The 8,239-nt window shown below is 42.7% G+C and overlaps 1 non-coding gene across 1 annotated transcript; it reads right to left on the bottom strand.

Moving 5' to 3' along the window:
* Positions 1-1,606: 1,606 nt before the first annotated feature.
* Trnas-uga lies at positions 1,607-1,681 on the bottom strand. The gene has a single exon. It is a non-coding gene; the product is annotated as a tRNA-Ser (tRNA).
* Positions 1,682-8,239: the final 6,558 nt, after the last annotated feature.

Here is an 8,239-nt window from a genome sequence, read left to right as displayed (position 1 = left end):
CAGATAAAATCTGAATTTCAGAACAGAGACTTACAGGAGACACAGGAAGTTGGGCAGTCAGATCCGTTGTAGTTCTTTGGAACAACTATTGGATAAGTTTTTAGAAATATACTGGTCACAGAGTAGGCAGATAGAATTGCATAATGATTTTTTAGACGCACCTCCTTATAGATTTGGGGATAGTAGGAAAATGAAAGTGTATTGTGACGATCTGTGTAGGAAATTAGAGCATGTTAACGTGCCAGTTGCCAGTTACTGAAGAATATTTGCTAATGAATATGCATAGAAAGTTTGCATGGAATCTGAGAAAGTACTTTAGTGATGTAGATTGCAATATGTAAACTTTTTTGAGAAAATTAGAGGAAACAGACACCTGGAACCGAGGGGGTGACAGAAAATTTCATGGTAATCCTCGGTGGCATAGTCAAGGCAACCAAAATCAAGAATGTAGTGTACATATGATAGGAGCAGATACACGGGGAAGAAGAGGAAGAGGTACGAAGTCCTGGAGGGGCAAAAATAGACACTTTTATGATAGAAGTAATGAGAAAAACTCTGGCCCACAACTGTGAGGGGCATAACTGGTACGGGTTGTGGGCACAGTTTCAGTGATTACAAGTACAGGGAACCAACTAGTGACAGTTAAACTTTTCAAAAAATACGTATATGAGAAATAGTGGGAATGATGTTAGAGTTTACAAAGAACAAAGAACGAATAACAGAGAAGTTGTAGTTTGAGGAAGTTTCAGTCGCAAAGAAAGGAAGACGAAAAGAGTAAAAGAAATGGGTACTTTAATGTGATGATATATTTGGAAGAAATTCTGGAACTTGTGATGTACATGGTTCAGGACATTCAGAATCCCCATCAGAAGTAATCTTGTACTCTGTTGGTGGTTCAGGTATTGGCAATCCTTCCTCACGTAGAACTGGACTAGTGGCTGATGGAATGTTAGGATAGATCACTGTGCCCTTCTTCTTCTTAGATATTCCCTTCTTGATAGGAGGAACCATACAGAAGTAGCAGTCACTGACATGGTTAGTTGGCTCACGCCAGACCATGGGCACTGCAAAGGGCATTGAACGTCCTTTCCCATGCATCCAATTCCTGATGTTGCTGGCATAAGTGTTCCTGATCACATGTGGAGCCCAAGGTTTATCCCGATCACCTATTTTGTACCCAAAATATCAACTGTAAGCTTTTTCAATCAATGGAGTTATTTGCTGTTTTTGTGAAGCAAATGTCACGTCTCCACCCACATAACAAAGTGTGTCAGCACTGATAACACAAACTCGTGGCATTTTTGTTCACTTTAGTAGCAATCAACTTGAACAACTGGTAGTTTATCTGGAACCAAATATGCAAAAATTATTACATGATATTATAAAGTCACTGAAGTTGGAGAGGAAGGAGACAAAAAGATCACTAAAATTGGTATGAAAATGTATATATCCAAAATATTGCACGCAAGTAAGACCAGGGACAATAATATAATCCATTGTTTCTACTTATTATGACTCTGACAAACCATTATAATATCTAGAACGAGATTTTCACTCTGCAGCAGAGTGTGCGCTGATATGAAACATCCTGGCAGATTAAACCTGTGTGCCGGACCGAGACTCGAACTCGGGACCTTTGCCTTTCACGGGCAAGTGCTCTACCAACTGAGCTACCCGAGCACGACTCACGATCCGCCCTCACAGCTTTAATTCCGCAAGTATCTCGTCTCCTACCTTCCAAACTTCACAGTTGACATAGCATTTACCCGCGGAAGGCAAAAGCCCCGAGTACGAGTCCCGTTCCGGTGCCCATTTTTAATCTGCCAGAAAGTTTCATTATTATATCTGATTTTAAACTTAACATAACAATCCGCATATAATTATCTCACCGTAATAAAACAGTGTACAATGAAAACTATATATAATTTTGAATTGTCTTTGTGATATTCGCCATCAGCATATTAGAACTGATAGGAATTGGCAATTTTTATTCGATTTACATTTTCATTGTTACACAGTGTTATAAGTTGTGAAAAAGGGACATTTCAACAGTCCAAGGGTGAACACTAACAGGTGAAACTAACTAACAAGCATTTTTGTGTGAGTAACTTACAAACAGAAAATTGTCTGTATTTCTCAAGAACAGTGTAAGATATGAAGGAGTTGTAAAAAAATACTATATATATTTTTTCAGCTTGTGGATTCTGACACAAGACTTTGCTTTTTTATTATAGTAGTTCAAAATATACTTCATTCAAATCAAATCTGAGTATGAAACTAATATTTTGTAATGCAATGATTGACTTTTTTCTAATACACAAACCACATCGATGATCTAGTTTTCACATGTAATAGTATTAGGGGAATTCCGCAATATTTATAGAAGCATTGTCATATGGGAAATTACCATCTTTAGTCAAAGCCTCTGATGTAAAAACAATAAATAAATGGTCTTATTTTAGATCTTTGGATTAACTGACGTTTATTCCAAATTTTTCAAGTAGGTGATAAGGATAACGTTTCTTCACTTTATTATTGATGCGCTAACATATATATGGTGATGTATAGATGTTCGATTTTTATTTCTATATTTGAATTTTTGATTACTTTGTTAATACTGGCACATTCGTTTTTATCATTTGAGTAGTTGTACAATCTCCATTCAGTTTCAGAATTAATTATTTTACTACATTGATGAGAAATATGTCATGTATTTAATATTTTTGTGCTTATTTCACTATGTAATATTGAAAATAAAGTTTTCCATTCAGAACAAACAAATACATATTTCTAGGGGCGCCTGTAAAATACTGAAAGATCTGTACTGATTCGGTAATGTAATCTATATTTTACAAAACGAGTGGGTAAATTCTTCACGTTTGTTACAGACAATGAAGACAGTTACACGTTTCTAGATGCATCTGTAACGTCTTTATAACAATTATGCACTGTCTGAGGCAGTTCAGCCACTGTTTCCATTAGAAAACCTCTGATAAAGTAGAGTTAAGTCAAGACACTAACATACATTTAAGACACAAATTATCAGAACATGAAGCACATAAAAATTTTCGTTCGTTTATTTGTTAATGTCATTTAATAAATGGAGTATGAGGTGTTTAGTGTATGTGCCAAAGCTCTGTAAATGTAACAAGAACGGCGATATCTTAGTAGTGTAGGGAACTGTTAACGCAAATATAAGAAAATGAAACACCTACAGCCGTCCTTCTTATATCATTTATTGTATGGCTACTAGTTTTGGCGCTTCAGTGCACCATCTTCAGACTTTAGCAGATGCTATGGGGTTAACACCATCCACATACATGATGGATCAGGGGCCAACATCTATAGCGGTTTTTGCAGACTACCTGTACCTTGCAACCGAAACTGGTAACCACATAATAAATGACATCATAAGGACGGCTGTAGGTGTTTCATTTTCTTACGTAAGTGAACGACTGAAGTCCCCAACACCTCGAATCACAAGGATGCACATACAAAAAGTTTGTGTAAATGTCTGTTTTCGCCTTGGAGCGAACCAATAATTGAAAATATTATTATTTTTATATGATCCATTCTATCAAAAGTTAAACAACACAGAAACAGCAGAATATGTAATAAAAAAGAAATGAAAGTACATACATGTTTTATTATGCCTGTAAGAGAACTGCACTGGTTAGGCACAGACTTTATTATAACAACATCGGAAGTAGTAGTCAGTACAAGGCTGGAAATGTTGTGATATATGTTGCGTGAAATGCAGTGGAATGAAAACGTATTATCTGGCTGAAAAGCATGGCTTTTCATAATTGTAGAGAACATATATTATTGAAGCAAGAAGAAATTTATTGTCCTTGATGACGAGATCTAAATATGCCACAGAGATGCCATTAAAACGCGTAACGTCCGCATCAAACGGCAAAAATCCAGCTAAGTTAGGTGTTCTTTTCGTTCATGTTTTGGAATTTGAAAATTAAATACAGTGAGAAACTTGCTTCCTTTATTGACTATATTAGAACAAGGTATCATAAAGTCATGTTAGTTGTAAGCTGAAGTTTGATGCTAAAATATATCGTTTTGCAAACGTCCTTATTACCCACTGCAGTAAAATAATACATTTATTAATTGTACAGTATTAATTGTATTAGTATAAGCGTTGTCTAGTGCATGATTAAAAGCGTAGTTGCTTGAATAAATGCGAGTGAGTTATTATTATTATGATCCATATTATTATGGGACTCAGTACTACAATAGATTAAATCATTAGCAATACCTACATGAACCTTATGTTTCTCTTTGTTTGTATTTTAAAGATATCAGTTCGTGCACGTAAAAGTAAAATACACTCAAAAACAAAGCAAAACGACCACCGAAAAATTATCCCAATGGGACGGAACTCGGTGGATATGATGTATGTGTTCTCCTTTTTGGCGTTATCAGTCTTCTTACTGGTTTGATGCGGTACGCCGCGAATTCCTCTCCTGTCTCAATTTTTTCATCTCACAGTAGCAGTTGTAACCTACATCCTCAATTATTTGCTTGATGTATCCCAATCTCTGTCTTCTCTACAGTTTTTACCATCTAAACCTCTCTCTAGTACCATGGAAGTTATTCCAAGATGTTTTAACAGATGTCCTATCATCCTGTCCCTTCTTCTCGTCGACGTTTTCGATGTATTTCTTTTCTCACCGATACTGCGGAGAACCTCCTCATTCCATACCTTACAAGTCCACCTAAATTTTAACGTTATTGTGCAACGCTGCATCAAAAATGCTTCAATTTTTTCTTGTTCCGTTTTTGCCACAGTCCATGTCTCACTGCCATACACTGCTGTGTTCCAAACGTACATTCTCAAGAAGTTCGTCCTCAAATTAATACCTATGTTTGATACTAGCAGACTTCTCTCTCTTTTTTTTTTGGGGGGGGGTTTAAGGCGCTCAACTAATGAGGTCATTAGCGCCCAGTCACAATTGTTAGAGCACATAGAATCTAGTAAAACTCAAGGGGGGGGGGGGACACCAGAAAGTTCTTACAAAGATGCAGATAAAATAAGTGAAAGAGTTAGATGTCTGTGGATAATCCAGTCAAAGTAATAAAACGAAGAACACGAGCAGCAGCTCGAGCGTCATCAGCTAAAATAGCCTGTAAAGTATATGGCAGAGACAGGACAACACGAAATTGACTAAAACGGGGACACGACAATAAAACATGGCGCACTAATACATGACCACAAGGGCACTGCGGGGCTGGGTCACCGGAGAGCAGGTAGCGGCGGCTAAACCGGCAATGCCCAATCCGCAACCTGGTCAGAGGGACCTCTTCTCGCCGAGATGGTCGGGAGGAGGTTGTCCAAGCAGTTGGGAACGGTTTTACTTCCCGGAGCTCGTTTCCTTGAAGTGAGGACCAAGCATCCCACCACAACGACACAAGCCTCTTACAAACAACCCCACTAACATCAGATGACGGGACACAATGGGAGGCGGGCCGAGGCAGGAGGACTGCAGCCTTGGCTGCAGCATCATCAGCCTCATTCCCAGGCACTCCTACATGGCTGGGAACCCACAGAAAGCTGACAGGAGAGCCACCATCAGCAAAAGAATGGAGGGACTGCTGGATCCGTTGCACCAAGGGATGGACCGGATAAGGAGCTCCAAGGCTCTGAAGAGCACTGAGTGAATCAGAGCAGAGTACATACGATGAATGGCGGTGGCGGCGGGCATACCGAACGGCCTGATGGAGAGCAAAAAGCTCGGCCATAAAAATGGAACATTGGTCGAGGAGCCGGTATTTAAAGTTGACGGCCCCGACGACAAAGGCACAGCCGACACCATCGTCAGTTTTGGAGCCATCAGTGTAAATAAAAGTGTGACTGGCAAGTCGCGCACGAAGTTCGACAAACCGTGAGCAATACATTGCAGCCGGAGTACCCTCCTTCGGGAGCGAGCTGAGGTCACGATAAATATGAACCGGAGCCTGGAGCCAAGGTGGAGTCGGGCTCTCACCCTCTCTGAAGGTGGTAGGGAGGGCAAAATCCAATTGTCGAAGCAGGCGACGAAAGCGGACTCCAGGGGGCAGCAGGGCAGACACATACAACCCATACTGACGGTCGAGAGAATCGGCGAAGAAGGACTGATAAGAGGGGTGGTTGGGCATTGACAACAGCCGGCTGGCATACCAACAAAGCAGTACGTCGCGCCGGTAGGTCAATGGTAATTCGGGAGCTTCAGCATAAAGACTCTCGACGGGACTAGTGTAGAAGGCTCCGGTCGCAAGACGTAACCCCCTATGGTGGATGGAGTTAAGACGGCGTAAGAGGGATGGCCAAGCAGACGAATATACGAGGCTCCCATAATCCAACTTCGATCGAACTGTGGACCGATACAAGCGAAGCAGGACAGTGCGATCCGCTCCCCAAGATGAGCCACTAAGAACTCTGAGGACATTAAGGGAACGTGTACAACGGGCAGGCTAATAAGAGATGTGCAGAGACCAACAAAGTTTCCTGTCCAGTGTGAGCCCTAGAAACTTAGTTGTTTCCACGAATGGAAGAACAACGGGACCGAGATGTAAGGATGGCGGAAGGAACGCTTTATATCGCCAAAAGTGGATGCAAACCGTCTTCTCTTCGGAGAACCGGAAGCCATTTGCCACACTCCATGAGTATAGGCTGTCGAGACAACGCTGAAGGCAGCGCTCCAGGGGGCATGTTCTCTGGGCACTGCAGTAGATCGCGAAGTCATCGACAAAAAGAGAGCCTGAGACATTAGGTGGAATACAATCCATAATAGGATTGATCGCTATGGCAAAAAGGGCTACTCTCAAGACGGAGCCCTGAGGCACCCCGTTCTCCTGGAGGAAGACGTCGGACAAGGCGGAACCCACACGCACCCTAAACTTTCGGTCTGTTAAAAAGGAATCAATAAAAAGGGGCAGGCGACCGCGTAGACCCCATCTGTGCGTAGTGCGGAGGATACCTCCTCTCCAACAGGTATCATAAGCCTTCTCCAAATCGAAGAACACGGCTACTGTTTGGCGCTTTCGCAAAAAGTTGTTCATGATGAATGTCGACAGGGTCACAAGGTGGTCAACAGCGGAGCGGCGGCGACGAAAGCCGCATTGAATATTGGTAAGTAGCCATCGAGATTCAAGAATCCAAACTAATCGAGCGTTAACCATGCGCTCCATCACCTTACAGACACAGCTTGTAAGAGAAATGGGGCGGTAACTAGAAGGAAGGTGTCTATCCTTCCCGGGTTTGGGTATAGGAACAACGACGGCGTCACGCCAACGCATGGGGACTTGACCTTCGGTCCAAACGCGATTGTAGGTACGAAGAAGGAAGCTTTTGCCTGCCGGAGAAAGGTGTGCCAGCATCTGAACGTGAATGGCATCTGGCCCCGGAGCAGAGGACTGGGACAGTGCAAGTGCACGTTCGAGTTCCCGCATAGTAAAGGGGGCATTATAATTTTCCAGATTCAGCGAGTGGAAGGAAGGTCGCCGAGCCTCTTCTGCCTCTTTCCTGGGAAGGAAGGCAGGGTGGTAATGGGCGGAGCTTGAAACCTCCGCAAAAAAGTGGCCGAAGGCGTTGGAGACATCCACAGGATCAACAAGGACCTCAGTACCTGAAGTCAAGCCAGGTACCGAGGAGTGGGCCTTAATGCCCGACAGCCGGCGCAGGCCACCCAAGACGACAGAAGAGGGAGTAAAACTGATAAAGGAGGTGGTGAAAGAGGCCCAACAAGCTTTTCTGCTGTCTTTGATGACTCTACGGCATTGCGCTCGGAGTCGTTTGTATACAATACAATTCGCCAACGTAGGATGGCGGCGAAAGGTGGAGTCCGAGAGGAAACTCGGGGCGCCAGTATTGAGGCAGACAAGATTGAGATGGTTGAAGACATCCGCCAAAAGGGAGCCTCTCTGACAGGATGCAGGAGAGCCCCAAAGGGGATGATGGGCATTGAAGTCGCCAAACAATAAAAACGGTGGAGGAATCTGAACAATGCATCATGTCAGCCCGACTAACTGCAGATGCTGATGGAGTGTAGACGGTACAAACGGAAAAGGTAAGGGCAGAAAGAGTAATATGGACAGCTATTGCTTGGAGTGGGGTGGTCAATGGTATGGGATGGTAATAGAGATCGTCCCGAACGAGCAACATGACCCCACCATGAGCTGGAATACTGTCCGCAGGGGTGAGGTCAGTCCGCTCCGAGGTATAGTGGGTAAAAGCAAAACGGTCAGT

This window comes from Schistocerca americana, chromosome X, assembly GCF_021461395.2.
Source record: "Schistocerca americana isolate TAMUIC-IGC-003095 chromosome X, iqSchAmer2.1, whole genome shotgun sequence".
Classification (NCBI taxonomy): domain Eukaryota; kingdom Metazoa; phylum Arthropoda; class Insecta; order Orthoptera; family Acrididae; genus Schistocerca; species Schistocerca americana.
The sequence above is the reverse complement of the archived record's forward strand: the minus strand, read 5'-3'. Positions and strand labels throughout refer to the sequence as shown.